The 19,561-nt window shown below is 40.4% G+C and overlaps 1 protein-coding gene across 2 annotated transcripts in view; it reads right to left on the reverse strand.

The window, feature by feature from the left end:
• usta (uronyl 2-sulfotransferase a) overlaps positions 1-19,561 on the reverse strand; it is a 57,498-nt gene that overhangs the window by 37,289 nt on the left and 648 nt on the right. The window lies entirely within an intron of this gene.

The following is a 19,561-nucleotide window of genomic DNA, read 5'->3' on the forward strand; positions in this document are numbered from 1 at the left end:
TATCTAAAATGATACCTGATGGATCTAATGATTAAAAAGTATATAGGATAGGGAGTGTGATGGTGCTTTATTGCTTCTTGACAGATGTGCTGGCTCAGAAATTCATCCAGCTGTGAAAAAAAATCGTCTTTTCAGCGATGGCGAGAGATACATGCATTCCTCTTTATATTTTTATAAGCTACGACAGCACTTTAATAATAACAATTTGTGTGTCCATGTGTGTCGGCGTACGTCTGTCAAGCATTCGCGCACACACACAGAACCGCTCGAGTCTCAGATCTAATATCTAGTAGCTGTCTATCTCTCGCAGTAGCAGCATTTCTCATCAGACTTCGCTCACCAGCAAGGCCGGGATAGAGCTGACGCTTGGTCCTGCAGAACAAACAGACTGCATAAAGCACCCCTGTGTGGTGCTAAGTCTCACACTGAAGTGAGGGGCAGAAGAGAGAAGAAGAGAGAAACATAAAGGCTTTTCAAAGAATGATGAGACGGAGGTAGATGTAACAGCAATGCACAGCGAAATGATGAAATGGAATAAGAGACTTATAGTGCAGAAAAAGTTTGGTTCTTGTAATAGCTTTTTGGATGCCTTGTCAAAACTGAGACCATGTCATAAAATATTTCCAGAGGGGGGGGAAAAAGTGAGAGCCCTACACAGTATGTGACTGTGGTCAACTGAAGCATGCGACTTTTCTCATGGGCCCCAACAAAAGACCTTTCTAGGACTTTTACAGTGCTCTGTTTGACACAGAGAGGTGTGATTTCAGCACAGACGTGATCCATTCCAGATATAAGGTACACTACTGACATATGTAATGGTCAGTTAGCCATGTGAGCAAGTTTATCCACTATTCATATCTGCTTATTCGTCAAGAAAAAAAAAGCAAGCGCTGTTTTTCTAATTTGTGTAACTAGTCTTCAGGAATAGTTCTCCAGCGTTCTAGAAGGGCATTCAAAGCTCTTCTTTGTCAGCTGCTTTTACTCTATCAAAATGATCCCACACGGCTTCAATAACGTTAAGATCCCGGCTCTGAGGAGGCCAAACCACGACTGATAGTGTTCCATGTTGGGTTTTTCTATTCAGGTATACTTTTACTATACTGACAATGTGTTTGGGATCATTGTCATAGATCCTTCTAAAAAAAAGAACCTGTTAGCAATCAGATACTTTTCACATGGCATTGTACAGTGGTTTAAAACCTGACTGTACTTTTCTACAGTCATTATTCCATACAGTTTGAAAATATCCCCAATATTACTGGCTGAAAAGTAGATCAGAATCATGAAAGATCCTCTAACATGTTTTAAAGATGACTGTAGACACTCTTTTGTATCTCTCTCCTGATTTCATACTGTCAACGATTTGACTTGAATTTAGATTCATCACTCTACAAGACCTGTTGCCACTTATTTCCAGTCCAAAACCTATGAAGTTGGCATACCTCAGCCTTTTCTCCCCGTTCCCCTTCCTTAAAAATAGCTTCTTGACAGCCACCCTTCCACTGAGATCATTTTTGATGAGGCTTCAGCGAACAGCAGTTGGATTAGGGGCCAGATCCATCTCTCAGGTCCTCTTTCGTGTCTTTGCTGGATTTCATAAGGACGTGACTTTCAGATAATGCTCATTTTATATAGATCGTTTCTTTTAGGCTTGTCACTTATTCATTTGTCCTCTACTTGTCCAGCTTCATCAGATTTTTTTAAAATAGACACACTGCACAGTGTGTTGAGATATGCCAGGTTTTCAGCCAATAGCACTTTGGAAATAACGTGTTGGTGCAAAAATAACATTTTCTGCCTGTCAACCTGTCTTACATGAAGCGAATACAGTTACACAACATGGTACTTTAAAGATACTATTTTAAATGGGTTTGTTGATAAGTTTTCTGTTATGGGCAGACACAACACTGGCTAATCGTTTAAGTTAAGAGCTTTTTTCATGCTTGAATGATTCACAGGTAAGTGTTAAGTGGTTTAACAAAAAAATATTAAGATAGTATGTCCTCTGAAAATGGGCAGGCAAGAGGACTGGTCTAAAAATATGTGAACGGGCAGTCAGTGTCCACAGAAAAACTTTGAAAGAGCTTCAGAAAGCCAGGAGAACTATTGCTCAAGACCATTTTTAAAAAAATGACAAATAAAGTCGGGCTACTTGCAAGCGAAATATTAAAAAAAAATGAGGGGTAAACTCAACACTTTTGCAAAGTATTGTAAAAATAAGTCTCATAAAAATAAATCTTAAACATAACTACAGCAATTGAAATTTCATAGACATAGAAATATATCATAAACTGCCAGTAAAGGAATACAAAGGACCTTACGGAGCTTAGAAAGAAGGTGACTGGACTTTAAGTATACTTGACCTGGATAATGGAGAACCTACACAGACAACACAAAGGAGCCAAAATCCATTGATTTTTTCCACACACACACACACACACACACACACACACACACACACACACACACACACACACACCTAGTCAGATATCATAATGAGGTAATTGCTTCGCTTTAATTAAGCTAATTTATCATCATTATAATCATATTTTGGAAATGTTTTTCTAGCTTAATTGCAACTTCAGAAGAATTAAACTCATCCAAACCATGAGTCTCCCTCTCTGGATTTAACTGTTTTCCATAAACAGCAGTGATGTGCAGCTGTAGAGTATAGCAGCTGCCAGTGGGCATGTGCTTCACATACATAGAGTATGTGTTCTTCTGTACTGAGACTTGGTCCAATCAGAAAATAGGCATGTGCATGCACATGAAGGTCAGCTTGTCAGCTTCACATGTATGCGATGAGTGCCTTTATGCACGTGTGTGTATTCGTATGTGTCACCGAAACCCCAAACCACTCACTAATCACACAGTAGATGGTGGCAGGGCCCTGACCTCTAAGCATGCATCATCTGTTACATAAATACTCATTTGAAGGAAACTGCTGTCAGCTTCCATCGGTCTAGAGAACTGGTCAGTGCCAGGTTAAACCACTGCTGGATCAGGACATGGCCACTCCCTTGTTTTGGGCTCTCTTGTCTCGGGATATATATGCATGTAAGTGAATGTGGAAGTTAGGGGGCACAAAAAAAAGAAAGTGCATGCGTCTGTGTGAGTGTGTTTCACAGTGTATGAAAAAAAGGAAAAATGCTTGCGTATTTTAAAATGCAAGTCAAGGACATTTTGCAGTTTTGGTAACAGAAGCCACAGGATGTGCGTCTGCAGCAGACCACCTTGTACCACATGACATCATTCCATTGCCTCCTGACGCTCCACGCACACAGGCAGGGACGCTCGCTTCTCAATACGCGCTATTTTTTCCGTATTCTCATCAGGTGCCAAATAAAGCGCACTTGCCATGTGTGGACCACATGTTGGTGACGCTGATCTGAGCCAGTGAAGAAGAGAACTTTAACACACTTGTTGAAGAACACTTGAGAAATCAGATATCGCGCTTGTGTAATCAAAAACATGTTCACGGCAAATCAGTCGAGTTGAACAACTTTTTAATATGGAGATTAAAAAACTGTGTAATCAACTAAAGTGAAATGGAGTGACAATGTTTGAACAGTTTGGTTAAAATGCAGTGACAGGCATTTGGTGCCTGAATGGACCACAGTGGCCAGAAAGAGAGTAAAGAGCAACAACTGAACAATAAACAACAGATGGTAGCTCGCACTTCCAAGAACAGCAAAGCAGTGTTTGTAGATGAAGGCCTCCGAACAGGCTCCTCACTGCAGTTAAAATTGGGGAATTTCAAAGTCTAGGAATCAGATTTAACGGCAAATCCCAAACATTAACCAGTTTGTAGTGTTTACAAGCTGATGCATTTATGTACTTTGTGGTCATTTAAATATTTGACATAAGTGTAATTATCCACTAAACAAGGCTGGTATTTGAGGTAAAACTGTCGTATAAGGCTCACTTTATAAACTGTAGTTCACTCAGCTGACAGTCATATTAAAGAATGGGCTGTAATAGTACTGATCACATTCTTTGAATTCCAAGTACAGTTTTCGCGATGAGCGCCAACATTTTTGGCATAATAACAAAAGGGATGCTTCGGTTGGTATAGAAAAGATTTTTTAGATAGTTCAGTTCCAGCAGAGCTACTCCAACTCTCAATTAAATGGTGTCTTCATCATAGGTGGATTTTTTTCTAAAACTTGGTTTCTGGCCCAGTGTCCAAACTCACTTTTACCATTATAGAGACTCTGACTATGATTCTATTAATGTCTGTCCAATTAGAGATAAAATAAGAAGTGCATGGAGATCTTGGAGCATAGACCCCTGCTCAGATTGCGCAGTAGTGACAATACCAGTCAGCAGTCTATGAAAAGGCTCACAAAGCAAGACAGCTGTTTATGTTCATATGCACAGTCACATGGTCAATCGCTAATCCATTCATCCACATACTTCCGCTTATCCAATTCAGAGTTAGACAAGGCGGGGTAGATCCCAGACAAGTCGCCAATCTGTCGCAGGACTAACACAAAGAGACAGACAACCGTTTATGCTCACATCCACACTTATGGCCAATTTTGAATAACAAAAAAAAACTTAATATACATTCCCCTTGAACGGTGAGAAAACCTTGGCAGGCACACGGAGAACTCCAGAAAGGCTCCAGAAAACCAGGATGTCTTAAGCCCAGGAACTTTCTGTGAGTTGACAGGGCTTTAAGTTTTACATTCATTTATAATTAACCTTCTTTTAGTAATTAGTGTAAAAAGACAAATATCACATTGGATTTCAACAATAGCTAACAGTTACCACGTTATATTACATTTAACTGGTTATGATAAAGAATCTTTGATAATACACGTGGTATTGTTAGCTTCTGAGTATATTTTAGTCATTTCCCTTTTTTACCATGCCTTCTTACTTCAGCACTTCTCTGTCAATGAAACCCAAACCACAAGCTTTAAGGAGAAGCAGTGAAGAAATATATGGCTATTATGGGTCATTAGAACATAATTTTTGTCATAAAGTGGGTTCCCTTGTATTAACAGTGGATTGCCAAGAGTACTCCTCCTCTGGTTGTCATCAGGGGCAGAGGGAAAGGGCATTAGAAAGGCTTACAAGTGCTAAATGTGCTGTGCCGTGTTAAGGCGTGGTCACATTTTGGCCTTTATCACATCTAGGTTAGAGGCGGCACACTAAAACCTTGTACTGTATCCACCTTCCCAGCAGGGACACTGCTTAGTCTGACAGATCTCGCTCACTCTCACACACACACATATCACTACTGTACACAGGCATGCAAGGCAGAGGCAAACAAACACGGCATCGACCCGCCGACGCTGTTGATTTATGCGCAGTGGTGGAGCAGCAAGGCCTTAAGGTGAGAGAAACTCTCTTACCCTCGACTGGCCTGTTGGAAACACGGGCATGCCTTCAAATTCAGGCCAAATATTAAGTCAGAGAACTGCAGCAAGAAATAACTAGCCTTCATTCATAAACACCATCTGACGGTCAGCTTGTTGTCATTTGAGGGCAGCTAGGACAATTAGCTCTTAATTGTGGCTAGGCTGTTTGGTTGTGAATGGCTGGCATTCATTCATGGTCTGTGACTGGCATGCGGCTTAAAAACATGTTGAAAACTGAACCCGGTACTGAGTAATGAGTTGATATGGGCCGTAAAACTACTGAACATTGCATCCTTACCCAATTTCTGAACTATTGGCTTAGTCAGCGTTGTCTGGATCCTAGTTATATTCTCACCTCAATACATGTACTCTATTTAGGAAACATCAGGACCAAGCCGCACAACAGCGGTGCTCCTCCATGTGTCTAACTGCAACTCCGAGCAGGTCGTGGTCATTTTTGGTCACATCCTCCTGGTCACGGTTCAAAAACGCAGACAGTCTGCACAGACCTGTAATTGCTGTGTCAGTTGTGAGATTTTGTGCAGGCAAATGCTTGTAGCTCGCCCTATAAATATAAAGGCAGGAATCTGTCTGACTCATTAAGATTCTAGTCTGGGAGGTGGCACTGTCAGAGGGATTTCAGAAGGAGAAAACAGAGGGAGAGAAGAGATAAAGGAAGCAGTAAAGTAAAGGACATCTGGCAAATGAGGATATAGTGCCAAGCGGGACGCCATACATTTCCATCTGGTACCCTGAAAAGCACTTAATATTCCACAGCATAAACATCGACCGGATCGCACAAACCCTTTTAAAGCTCGACTCGAGGGGCGTGGCTTCTATCTCTGCAGAGCAACACAGCCGGGGAAGCTTGAATTGTTTTTTGAAGAGAATAACCCACATGAGTCCAGTTTGAGCTGGTCCTTCACCCCCTTTATTTACACCAACCCAGAGGGATCCTCTACTCTTATAAATAGACCGGCACGGCACCAGCTTGTACAGCATAGCGTGTGATTAAGCAATGGGTACCTCTCCATTAATGCACATTTGGTACAGATTGTCCGCAGCCGAATCACTGGTGTGGTATTAACTGTGTACATTTATTACCTCATTTTATTTTGAGGTCCTCATACTGTAATGGAGCATTTTTAGGTTTCTTCTGAAAAGAACGATCCCCCTTTCTACAACACTACATTTATCTGACAGCTGCAGCATACATAAAACACTACAACTGATTAAAAACCTGGAACAAAATAGAATAAAACTGTTGCACGTAACTGTAAAGGCAAAAATCTTTTATACTGGATACTACTGAATACTGTATACTAATAATGTCCTGTACAAGCTCTGAATAATACTTTCACCAGTTGGTGGCAAAAAAGAATTAAACAGGAACTATCATGATTGAAAAAAAATGAAGTCGAAGTTAAGTGTCAAAAATGGCATTTCCTCAAACGGCTAATTATGGCTCCAAATTAGTCATAATACTAAAACGGAAACTACTCAAACTAGTAGGTAAGCTAATGATAGCTGTCTAAAAGCACAGCAGATCATGTGATCATCTGCCACCATCTCATCCTATCCTTTGTACTGTCAAACAAACTTTCTCTGTGGTTTACCTCCTGCATATTTAACATCCTTCGCTCAGTATATCCACTATCCCTCCTCTGCACATGTCCAAACCATCTCAGAGCTGACCTCACTTCCTCTTTGCTAATCCTCTGCACTTCCTCATTCATTTACTTTCCTCTCTCCATCCTCCTCTCTTTCATTTTCCCCACTCATCAAAGCACTCCTTCCATCTTCTCAGCTCACTCTCTTCACTTGTTAGTACATTTCCATCTATATCTTTAATCATCCTAACCTGCTGCCCATCTTTTCCAGCTCGATCTCTGTCTAGCCAATTGATACAAGTCATCTTCTTCTTCATCAGTGTCCACCCTCACACACACACCTGAGTAAAAGCCTTTGGCACCTCTCATTTTGCCGCAGCCCTAGACTTCCAGTACTCCTCTCTACGTTACAAGACATGAGAGGACAAAAAAGGGCAAAAGTTAACCTGCATGTTTTCAGTAACGCGCGTTTTTGGCTCATATGTAAAATAACTCAGACACAATGCTGTGTAACTCCGATGTAATGCCAAAGATAAAGCAAACGTACTTGGTCCTGCACTTCCACTTTTTTTCCACAATGTTTTCTATGTTTACCACTCACTAAAGTGCACTAGCCTACCATCTGTGAGTGCTGGCTCAGGCTAAGCCTGGCCTTAAAGATCAAGCTTCTCTTTAATTTGGCAATGTGGGCTGAGCTACGCTAGCTGGTGGTGAGTGGTTTTCTTCAGCCCTTCAAAAACACCTCATTAGAATTGAATGGCTAATTATAGAAAAGATGACACTAAGCTCCATGGTAAATGTGAAACAACCTGTTATGAAACGCACAAGTGAGAGACAGAAAATTTTTGAGGGTCGTCTTCGCTGTCGAGCAAAGAGGCTCAAACATATCTTTTGTGCTCCGAACCCAGACATAAATATACGCAAGTGCATTTGCAAAATTGTGGACATGATGACACTTCTTGACTTTCTGTAGACACACACAGACAAATCTTTAAAAAAAACATGAATAAACAGTAACACACGCAGATGAATAGGCAAGCGACTGAATAGAGGATACAAGAGAGGTTTTAAAATTGCGTGGTTGAGGATGTAATGGAATTGCACATAGTGATTAGGGGCAAATGTTCCAGCTGGCAAGATCGCACGGCCGGTATACCCAGTGGCACATTTGTTTGTGTCGCACATGTCTACTGCAGTGTGCACTACAACACAGAAGTTGCATCTGTTTGCTGTCCAGGAAAGAATTTAGATGGAAGGTTTATGCAAACACTTCCACCAGAAGAGGGGTGAGTGGGGACTTGGAGTGATACATAACATTAAGATGGAGGCCAGAAATGTAAGAAAATGGAAAAAGCAAAGCAGGATTTGAGTGTTGCAATACCTCTGGTGAAAATTTGGGTGAAAAAATTAGAGTTTTTACAGATTGATGGATGGATTCAAAGGAATGGCAGGTCCAGCTGGCACAAATTCAGTACAGTCTAAACCAGACGGGTGCAGCAGCAGAGTGGTGGTGGGCCAAAAGACGGGCAAGTTGTTCTGGGCAGGTCAGTGGAAATGCTACACAACCAGGATCTGTGCCAATGAACCAGGCCAGACAAGTGATGGCTTTTTAAGGGATGTACCAACACAATAATTGTAAGAAGTAACACTAAATTATGAACAGCAACCCATTTAACTTCATACTGGATACATCCGAAACCTCTCTGACTGGTTTTAAAAAGTAGACACCGTATAAACTATTACAATTTAGCCCATCACTTTCTCTTTTGCACACAGACACACAAACACTAGTCAGATACAAATCATCCCTCTCCAACCCTGTAATTAACACCTCTAACCACACCTGCTGATTGCTTTGTAGAAGCAATTCTGTGGGAAGAATAGGGACTCAACCTCAGTCTGGACTGTAAAACTGGACGGGAAAAAGAACAACTTCTTGGACGCTACGCGTTCTTGGATAAAGACTTTGTTAACTTTGTGTTGCTTTCACTCAAGATGTCTTTTTAAAACATCTGGAAAATGCGGTTTCCCCAGCGGAGCAGAACATTTGTACAGGGTTACAGCTACACTGCTACAGTACATCTCTGCTTTAGTACTTGAAAAAGCTGTTGTTTTGAGGGTAAACGTGACAACAGCGACAAAAGCGTCGACTCCTATAACGTCCAACTTTTTTGGAATTGTTTGATGAGAAGTTAGCTGTAATTTTTTTTGTACACTTGACTTCATATAAGCGGCAGGGAGGGTGTCGAAAGAAACAAAAATGTAATGAGGGACACTGGGACAGAGGTGGGTTTCAGAGGAGAACACATTCTGAGACAGAGGTGTGAGATTTGGCACAGGTGATGTTTGCTTTTCGCTGGGGACAACCACATTCCATATTGAGAATGCTTTTCGGGCTATGATCCTTCAAACGCTCTAAAATAATTGTATTTTCTTAGGATGATAACTGGACACATTATCGCATTTATTTCACCTGTTACGAGGTTTAAAAAAAGAAAAACAGCTGAGAGTGTCCAACAATTTGCAAAAACGAAAGTAAATGTAATAATGTGAGCATTAAAATGTGCGATTCTATAATAGCCCACTGAAAGCAGAACACACAGGTTTCACTTCGAGCTGTTTCAGTGGTAACAACCTGCGCTGTGTAACAATAACAACTTCTATGACCAAAATGTGTCAAAGTTTGTGCTTGTGGTTGTCTGTCTATTTCAGTCTCGTGTCTCTGATACAAAGTGACAAATTGAAATATAAACCAGCTACCTAAAGCTTTGTTCGGGTGGGGAGTGGAGGTTGTTACTAGAAGTGCTTGCTTGTGCATTAAGGTATGGAGTCTCGCTCTAAAAAAATTTTTTTAATACTCATCACAAATATATATTTTTTTCTAGTTTCTGTGAGGAGTGGTTTTTTTTTTTTTTTTCAAATATCAAGAATATAGAGGGAGAAAAGCTCATATTAAAGAAAGGGAGAAGCTGCTGGGCCGTGAAGTGGAATGAAATCGATAAAGTCAATATTTGCACCACTTGCACAGCAGTGAAATAACGGCATCGTCTACGTGACGTGTGGGTTTTTGTGCATATGTGTAGGACACCCTCACCTGTTTATATACAGTGCCTAACAAATGTATTAGACCATCTGTAAAAATAAGAACACGCAAATATTTTAGGAATACTACTTTAAAAAAGTTTGATAAAAAATAAAAATGACAGAATTCATGTTTTTATATCCAAATTTGAACTTGTACACTGGACTGGACAACATCGGTCACCTCAAGGCACTTTAATTTGTAATGTATTAGACCACCTGTGGCAATACAGTGAAAACACAATTAAAAATGATTTTGGTAAGATACAATAACATATTGTTTAATAATCCCAGAGTTGGGAAATTCCCATTGCTACAGCAGCAGAGTCCACAGGGCAGTAATAAACGGCAGGTAGCTACCACTATTGTTAATTTAGGGTGGTTGTGACAAAAAACCTTACGTAAATTTGTTAAGTACTGTATGTAACCAGTAACTGTAATAACATCAGCTTTATCTTTGTGTCAGGGTTTTGAAGTAGATGAAAGACTTCCTACAATCTTAAAAGCTAGAGGTTATAGAAAAGGCTAAATTGTGCTTTACGAAAGAAGTAAATTCTCACTAAATCCTTCAGCTGCCTGTAGTACATCGTTATTATAGACGTATTAATAAGTGCAGCTTTGAAGTCTCAAATATACTCAAAGATGACTTTTGCAAATAAACTGAATCTAGAAAACAGAAAAACCAGTTTAACTCCGCTGAACCTAAAAAGGGAAACAGGCTCCATAAAACTTGCAATGCAGTTCCCCAAAAGTGCATGTAGTGGTTTCAAGAACATGGGCTGGGCCCTCCCACTATATCTCCCCTGCTATATATTTAAGTCAGCTATTTTAAACTACTTCTTACTTTTTCACTTCCATGAAATGAGGGTGGGCTGACCAAGATGTGGTAAGTTCACTCTGAGAAAAGTTAACCAGGCTTCCTTGATCTCACTGACCACCGGGCAAATATGTTTCTCTTTAACAAGTCCTGTGGCTTCTGGTAATGTGTTTCACACTCTCAGTCCAGTTGCTTGATAAAACTGGAAGATAATTGCTTGACTTTAGTGACCTGCTGTTTGATCGGAAACGTATGTGGCCAGCTGGCAGAAACAAGTCCTCAACATTTCAGATGATCTGTGGCAATAAACTGGGGAATGTGGGGTTATTTACCACTCGCCAAAGTAAACAAAGAGACTTCCCAAATGGCTAACAACACCAGGACACAGAGATATGAGGAAGGGTGCAGCTTAAAAAATTCTCATGTAGCAGGGTGCAATTATTGTATTTCTATTTTTGACATGAAAGGACTTGGATTCAGATTAAAGGTCTTTTCTTTCTGAATGAACAGGGAGGAGTTGATTAAAGCCGGGAGCTCAGTTTACACGCTGTAAGCAGACACTTAATTCTCTCACAGGACCTCTATTTATTTGGTCAATGATGTTTTAAATTATGGGATATGCTGTGTGTAGTCACCTTTTTTCAAAAGCATGAGCCTGGGTACCACCCAGTGGCTCCGGGCCTTGAGCCACCCACCCATTCACACATCACCACAAGCACTACCATAAAAGTCAACACAGCCAGCCGTCATCAGTGACTTGGCAACCCTTTAAAACAAGACAAAGCTTTTTTGAGATGATGTATTCTTGACTACACAGCATACAAACAAGTGAAACAAACAGAGTCCGTTTTATAAATGCTTATGGGGTATTTTCACATCATAAACTTAATAAACTTGAAGCAACCACTTTGCTTAGCTTCCTAGACGCTCTGTGAATGGGGGGAGACAGCTAGCTAGACTCTTTATATGACAGCGAATCCATCTACTAACACCACAACACATCAATAACTAAGAAGGTAGAACTAAAAACTACTTTCGGCTGCTCCTTAATTCACAAGTGGTAGCTCCACATGTTTTGATTTGGCAGATTTTTGCACTAGATGCCCTTCCTGATGCAACCCCAAAGGGGTTTGGTTTGAATTTCCTCCCGGGAAGCCGCAGATATGCTTGAAGCACGTGGCCCTTGACAGTGGTGTTGGGGATGTGGCCCTTGACAGCCCTTTTATACTTGCTGCTAAGCAAAGCAGAAGAAGAAGAGGCAACATACAGAAAGTATGCTACTCCGATGAAACATAAATGAGATGCAGCAGATCAAGAAGGAGGGAATTTTCCTTTGAGCTGGTACAAATGATGGTGGCCCTTTTGTCGTTTGCACGAGGGAGACTTCAGTGAAGGCTAGTTAAAGCCAGTAGGTCCTCCAGCTCTTTCATTTAGCATATGAGTCAGGCATGCTGTGCACATCGGGTTACCAAAACTTTGGATATGCATGACAAACGCCACTGACAGGCCTAAAAATGCCACTCTAGTGACAAGCGTGAGTGCCAGCACATTTACGGCTCAATAATCAGAAAATATCGTCTAGTTTTACAAACCATGGGGAAAGGGTTCATACAATTGAAGACTAAAGTTAGTAGCATGCACTAATTGCTGCATGATATATGCAGAAAAAGCAGGAAAGCAACTGCAAAATACCCACTCAATTTACTGAAACATCACTGAAAACAGCATTACAGAAACAGTTTAACTGGACACATCCCAAGTTTGTAGAACAAATTTCATGTTTTTCTTCAGTGACATGCAAAAAGAAGAAGCACTGTACGTTCAGTAGTGCCGCGCAAAAACCCGATCACAAACCATTGCCCACAAATTCATCTGGGATTTCTCTTCGGTTATAACCATCATTGCTCAGCAAGCCTTGAACAGCAGTTGCAGTTTAACAGCACTGGTACATTTGTAATGTTCTTTCCATCTGCTCTCTTTTCATGTGGCAAAAACAAATGCACTAATGAAAGATAATTACCCTGTGTTGTTTTAGTGTTTGCCTGTCTCTCTGGAGAGGGAGAGCAGTCTCTCAAGCGTGGAGATGCTAATTGGTAATGCTAATTGCTTCCATTATGTAATGACAGGGTCAACAAAAATATTTTTTTCAAATGATTTCCTATCCTGAAAATTCAAAACACACAAAAAAAGATAATAGATTATCATCAATGCATGCCTAACGGAGTACTTGTAACAATCATAAAATAATAACTTAATGACTGCATGTCTTCATTGCGAACCCCTCTAATTTGAAGCACTGAAGCTTTTCCCCTTTGGTTTCCATTCAGTAAAAAAAGCCGATTATCCTTTATTGACCCTTAAACTCAGTTAGAATCTGGCGTGTTACACAGCAGGTAAATACTCTACTCAGCAGGCAAGGCTGCTTGTTTTACCAACCCTAAGAAAATTATGGGCCATCTGATTGTTTTGGCATTTAAGTTGGATGTGCTGCCAGTTAGGGGTTATTTTGGGGTCTAGTGGAAGTAATGTGTAGTTTTTCTCAACACTTGAGTCCTGCAGTTAGAAGGAATACAGAGTAAGTAGACCAAGCTGTCCTGCCTTCACTTCCTAATGAGGCTTGTCAGGTGGAGGTGCTGGATGGATGCAAAATATTATTCTAAATATTGGATTATTTTGAGTCTTTAGCATTAAAAATAAATGTATGTCTGTGCTTGGGTTGGTAACCTCTGCTTATCTGCTGCACAAGTCAATAACAAAAATGAAAAGGTGTTAAGTAAAGAATTAAACCGGGAGCTCAAGCACCTTTCCACATCACCGATTTCACTTAGGCTCAAAGTGCACATCTGGCAACCCTGTTAGGCAGCTGAAAATGCTGACTGACAGCTTGACCAGCACTGGCCTGATTTTCACTCTATGTGACATTTGGTATACTGCCATGAAGCCTGGAGACTGTCACTTTGGGCAAAGAGTCAGTGCCAATAAATCTGTCATTTAAAAGTGCAAAATATGATTTAAATTTTAAAAAGAGCTTGTTTTTAATATCCTTTAATAGGAAGTGGGTGTATTTGTGTGACTACAGTGGCGAGTTTGCTCCAGAATTCACACTTACATGACTGCCTCATTCAAAAAAAGCTTTTTAATGTGACTAACTTGTCAGCTTTTTCAGTATGAGTGTAAACATAAATGTGCATGCATGTGCATAAAATATATACTATTAACTGTGAACTATAAAATATTTAAATTCAAGCAGAAGGTGAGATTTGAAGTTAGAGGTCTGTAAAGGTCACCGGTGCAAAAGGTAAAGCGAAAAGGTTATTCTGATTAGGGTTGCCACAAACGATTATTTTGATAGTCGACTAGTCACCGATTATTTTTGCGATTAGTCGACTAATCAGATCATCATCCATTAGACATAAAACTACAGCTTATTGCACCAGCAGCATCTGCTCTTATATAACTATCATTAGCTTACAGCTTTAAGTGTTTAAGGTCTGTGCTAACTAAAAATAAAGACAAGATGATAGTTTATTAAATTTTAATGAAATTTGCAGATTGTTTCGGTGAAGTTTAATAAACTCCTTGCTATCTAAAATATAACAGGACACTGGAGTATATTCTGGAGCATCTCACACTTCTGATAATCAGCTGTCTGCTTGATGTTTATTCAGCTGTGTAAAAACTATAACTTTAATCTCAGACAAACTGATTTACTCAGGAACAAATAAAATACTAAAAAAAAAAAAAGCCAAACAATAACATTTTAAGTTATCTAAGTGACTCATATATATTTAACCAGAGTAGCGAAAGACGGCGGTGGGTTTGAAAACGATTTGCGGGGAGTCCGGTGTTCTCACGGCGCTAGTGAGCCTAGCCCCCGGCTCGCTAACGAGCTAGTGGGTAACAGACGTCTCCGAAAACGTCGGAGCGCTTTTGAAAATATGTGGTGTCCTGATAAACTGAGCAGATATTTGAGGTTTACACAGCTACATTCTCGCCTGAAAATATGTTAAACGTTTATTTTGTGACCCAGAAAGAATAATAAGAGTAACATTAAAACTAACTAGCTGCCGCCATTGTTGGAAACTGCGCTGGGCCGCGCTATGAATTCTGGGACACAGCTGCTTCTTCTTCTTCTTCTTCTTCTTCGGGGTTTAACGGTAGCTGACATCCTTGTACATGCAATGCTGCCATCTTCTGTTTCAGTCCGTTATTACACTCTTAAATCCTGCCACTTATTCCTGCGTCTTTTGTGATCGTACAAAGTTTCAAACGACGCGTCGACTATTAAATCAGTCGTCGACGATTTTGATAGTCGACGTAATCGTGACTAGTCGACAAATCGTGGCAGCCCTAATTCTGATGTGAAATAAAGGAATGATGAGCAGTTTAATGCATCTGATCTTTGACCACCAGAATATCAATGATGTAGTAGCTCATCTGGCAGGTTAATATAGTACGTGAAGCACAAAAAGAAAGTTGTAAGCTGTCATTGGTTCGCTGTACAAACCAATGAGAATTAAAATCCATGAAGAAGGCAGGAAGCCTCTCAATTAGACATATTCAAAACAAATTAATCTAATTTCACTGCAATCTGAGCAATACTCAGTGAGGAGAAGAGCATAAAAATTGGAAAAAGGATCCATTAGTTGGTCATTGTGTTCAATCTTCGCTAAAATCTGCTCAGCGCTCTAAGAAAAGTAGCTAATTTTGTGAATTGTGGAGGGAGGGATGGATGGATAGACACACTGATGGACGACAGAGGCCTCGCCATCTCATTAACTTCCAGACTTACAACAATTACTCCATTAATGGATTCACACCTCAAACTCCATCATTTATTTTAGAAAATAATAAGCATACAATAATATAAGTAGAGCAATAGAAAATAAAGGTAAGCACAATATATCACCAAACTGCTATTTGTTTATTTCCCGTACTAGAATCTAATTAATTCAGTTTAGTTTAACTTTGTTATCACCCACACTAGTCTGGTCCACCCCACAGTTTAAGCACCTCTACATTAGCGGTTTCAGCCCTGTTAAGGTATGTAAGACACAGTGTTATACTCGTTGTGTATTATTCATGAGTCTGTAGGAGGTCGAGGAACAGTATGTGTTCTTCCCTTTCTCTCTCTGCAGCAATTCCCAACTCATCCTCCCTGAATTTATTATATACATATACATATAAAGTTTGTGTCACTACACCTACTAAGCGTTGACCAGCCAAACTAAACTTTATTTGAATTCACTTAAAAAGTTTGCTTTGAACCACTTCCTGGCCAGCAAAGGTGCAAACATGACACAAACTGAAGGGAGGCCGAGCGACCCTAAAGCTTCTTCTGTGTCTACGCATACTTGTCTAATCCCTAATACCGCCCCAGAGTCTCCAACTTGGACACTTTACTGGCCCGTTTCTGAAAAGTTAAATTTACGTGTGTGTGTTTTAAAAAGGTTAAAGGGTTCTTTTGAGAAGCAGAGCAAAGTTAGTGGTGAAAGACTCCCAGCCACATCAAGTTCAGCATTTATGATTCATGGCAAGAAGACTGGGGGCTATAACAACACACAAACACTTAGAAAGACGTGCATACTTAAATGTTGCTTAAAAGTCCATTAAATCGAAATATATGTTAAAGGAGTAAGTGCACCATGTATTGAGTAAGAGCACAGTTAAAGAGGACATTTTGCTTCGCTCTGTTTTGCTGTCTCAGCTCCAAGCACTTAAAAATATGGCATAAAATATGAAGAACGCTTCTTTCCCAGTCGTTGAAACTTTGTTGTAACTTTTCATTTATATACAGATTTTTGCCACACAGACGTGTCCATACACCCCCTGGCAAGAAGAGGCATTTTCTGGCAAGGTAGCTGGGTCAGCATACAGTTTATGAGCAAAGGAGGGAAAGACAGACACGAGAAAGTGTTAGACAAGGTCAGCGAGTGTGAACGCACAGTGGTGAGCAGGCTGTAAATTCAGCAGGTTTAAAGGTCTGCACGGCAGTTTAGTTACTGCGACTATACGGCATGTTGAGTGACATCCTCATCCACCGACCTCCCCACCGAGCCAAACAAAACAAGGTCTGTTCCCTACCGGCAACATCTGACAGAGAAACCCACACACCTATCACACAATCACACTAAATCAAGCTGCCAACCTCCACGTGCACGCCCACACTCACCCACCTCAACAGGATTCCTCACCTTCATCTTGGCACAGCGCAGCCAAAAGTAACACAAGTTAGGTCACACGTGTGTTTAACGAGGCACAGCAACAGACATAAAGTATCTCTTCATCAGAGAAAATGTGGTGCATTAGTTAGAAATGCCAACGCCAGGCTTAGAGCTATTATATTAAAAGTAATTGATTTATTTTATTCACTAGAAGGAGGCATTTATTTTAAAGGTCTGCTTCTCCTCATAATTCTGGTGATTTGTGAAGTTTCCCCTTATACAGTTTTTGGAGCTTGCATCTGGGTTCTGAATAACAGACACAACAAACTAAGAGTGAAGACTGTGTGAGCTCTTTGTGAAAATGACTTTCCTATGAACCTGTTCAAAGCAGTCCCAATCACAGGAGTATTTTGTACCGTCCCTCCTTTATCCTAGATTTCTTCCTTCCACGGTCTCTCCCTCAAGACCACACACACTTCAGAACAGAGACAATGAGCAGACCACATCTCAAGCTCTTTCACACACCAGCCCAACTGGATTTCTCTTTCTACAGCTGTTTTACATGCAACAAAGTTACCTGAAATGTGTCACAAACCTGCTGACTCAGACTCAGGAAACAAAACAACATCAAAAAAGGCTTTAACTTTATATGATCGATTTGACCCTGTCACAACTTTCAGCTACAAAGTCGTTCTTCATTGCCTCAGCATCATAATAAATGCAGACGATTAGTCATCCACATCCCAATTGAGGTGCTACACTGTGGCGCTGTTACATAAAGAAAAACCCTCCCGAACTCCATACACTACAGTGGAGTCACTGTTTAACAAGGCTCAGGTCCACAGGGTCTCTGTGTAGAGATGCTGTGGAGATCAATCGTGGAGGTGGGAGCAGAGACTAGATTTTCTAGAGGGATTCCTCATCCTGGTCCACAAGGCTGAGTGTCAATGGCTTATGCCCTATAAGCCATTAACACTCAGCCTTGTGGACCAAATTATACATTTCTTTTTTCCTAATGGTGTTTTGATGTAATTTTCTTGCTTGCTCGTCTGTGGTAATAGCACATACATCTGCCCCATCATCAGCCTAGGCATATCAGTGTATTTGTTCAGAATAGAGCACTTCTTAGAAGCAGTACTGCAGTAAGGAAGCTATCTCACCATGCATGCATTAGCTTTGTGCAAGTACTTTAAAATAAAATAAACTGGTGTTGACTGCCATGATTTCTAGATTGCATTATTAGGCTCCAAAGTTGAATGTTCTGCAGTGTGAACTTTTAATATTTTAGCACTCTTCAAAAAAAAAAAAAAGGTAAAACGTTCTATTTTAGGAATCTGTGCTTATGCTTTGAATGAAATCCAAGTTATTTTTGACAATATTGTGCAGCTTTAGTCTGCCTATGTATTTGTATGCCAGTCGGTTAGACTGTGTGCTTGTGTGTGTCTACAGGAAACCAATCTGACCCAGGGGATTAGTAGCTGACCTGGAAAGTGACTCTCATTCTGTTCCAGATGTTTATCACGTGATAAAAGGTTAGCCCCCTGTGAGAAATAGGTAGAAATGCAACCTAATTTTTTCAAGACACAGGCCGTGTTCTCGCTGGAAAATCACCTTTGCATCTGATTCTGTTTAGGGTATCAAAGAGGTTGAAGTCACAAGATCAGACTTGTACAAGCAGACACTGCCTTTTGACTCTTGACAGATCTTATCCTAGAGGCTGACACTCAGACATATGTCTATGGCAGATGTGGCCACAAATGGGCTCTTTTTCACACACACAGTAGACTTTATCCACTTTACCGTAGTTAAGATCCAGTGCACTGTAATGACAGAAATATAGCTGCCAAGTAATGTTAAAATATATCTATATAAATATTTAAAAATAATCCCTTCAGGCCAGAATATTTTAAATTGGAAACCTGCCTGACATTAAAAAACTGGCAACACTGTAGCGTGCTTTTTATTAAAACAACCACAGATGCACTCTAGGCTTTAAATAACCGCATAAATTCAGCCTTTCACCCCTCGTTCAACCGGTGCAAGCCGTGCGTAATGAGAGCTGCGCGGCTGGAGCGCACCAGCTGGCTGTACAAGAAGAGGCGTCAGTCTTCAGCATGAATCCTAACAGTTGCTAAGTTCTAGTTGCCATAACACCTCTCAATCATGCTCTTAGAACTCACAGCGGCGTAAAAGTGACGATAAATACCCCAGGTTTAGGTGGTTAAACAAAATGAGTGAAAAAACTTCACATTTTTTCACACATCTTTGTAGACTGACGGGATGATATTGACTCGGGATGATACACAGCTGTGTATATGCAATAGTTAGTGTCTGCATTGATATTAAAATGTGGGGGTCTTTTTGGGTTTAAAACAAACTTCACATGGATAAATTAACACTTAGAAATAAGCACGAGAGAAAATCGGTTTCGTCCACCTGGGCTGAATGAGGTTGAGGAGACGATGTGGCCTCCGGTGGGTTTCATGAAAGAGACCCTTTCCATTTTTGATAAACGTTTCT

This window comes from Copadichromis virginalis, linkage group LG15 (genome assembly GCF_057382275.1).
Source record: "Copadichromis virginalis isolate Kocher_CV1m ecotype Utaka linkage group LG15, C_Virginalis_male_GT1.1, whole genome shotgun sequence".
NCBI lineage: Eukaryota > Metazoa > Chordata > Actinopteri > Cichliformes > Cichlidae > Copadichromis > Copadichromis virginalis.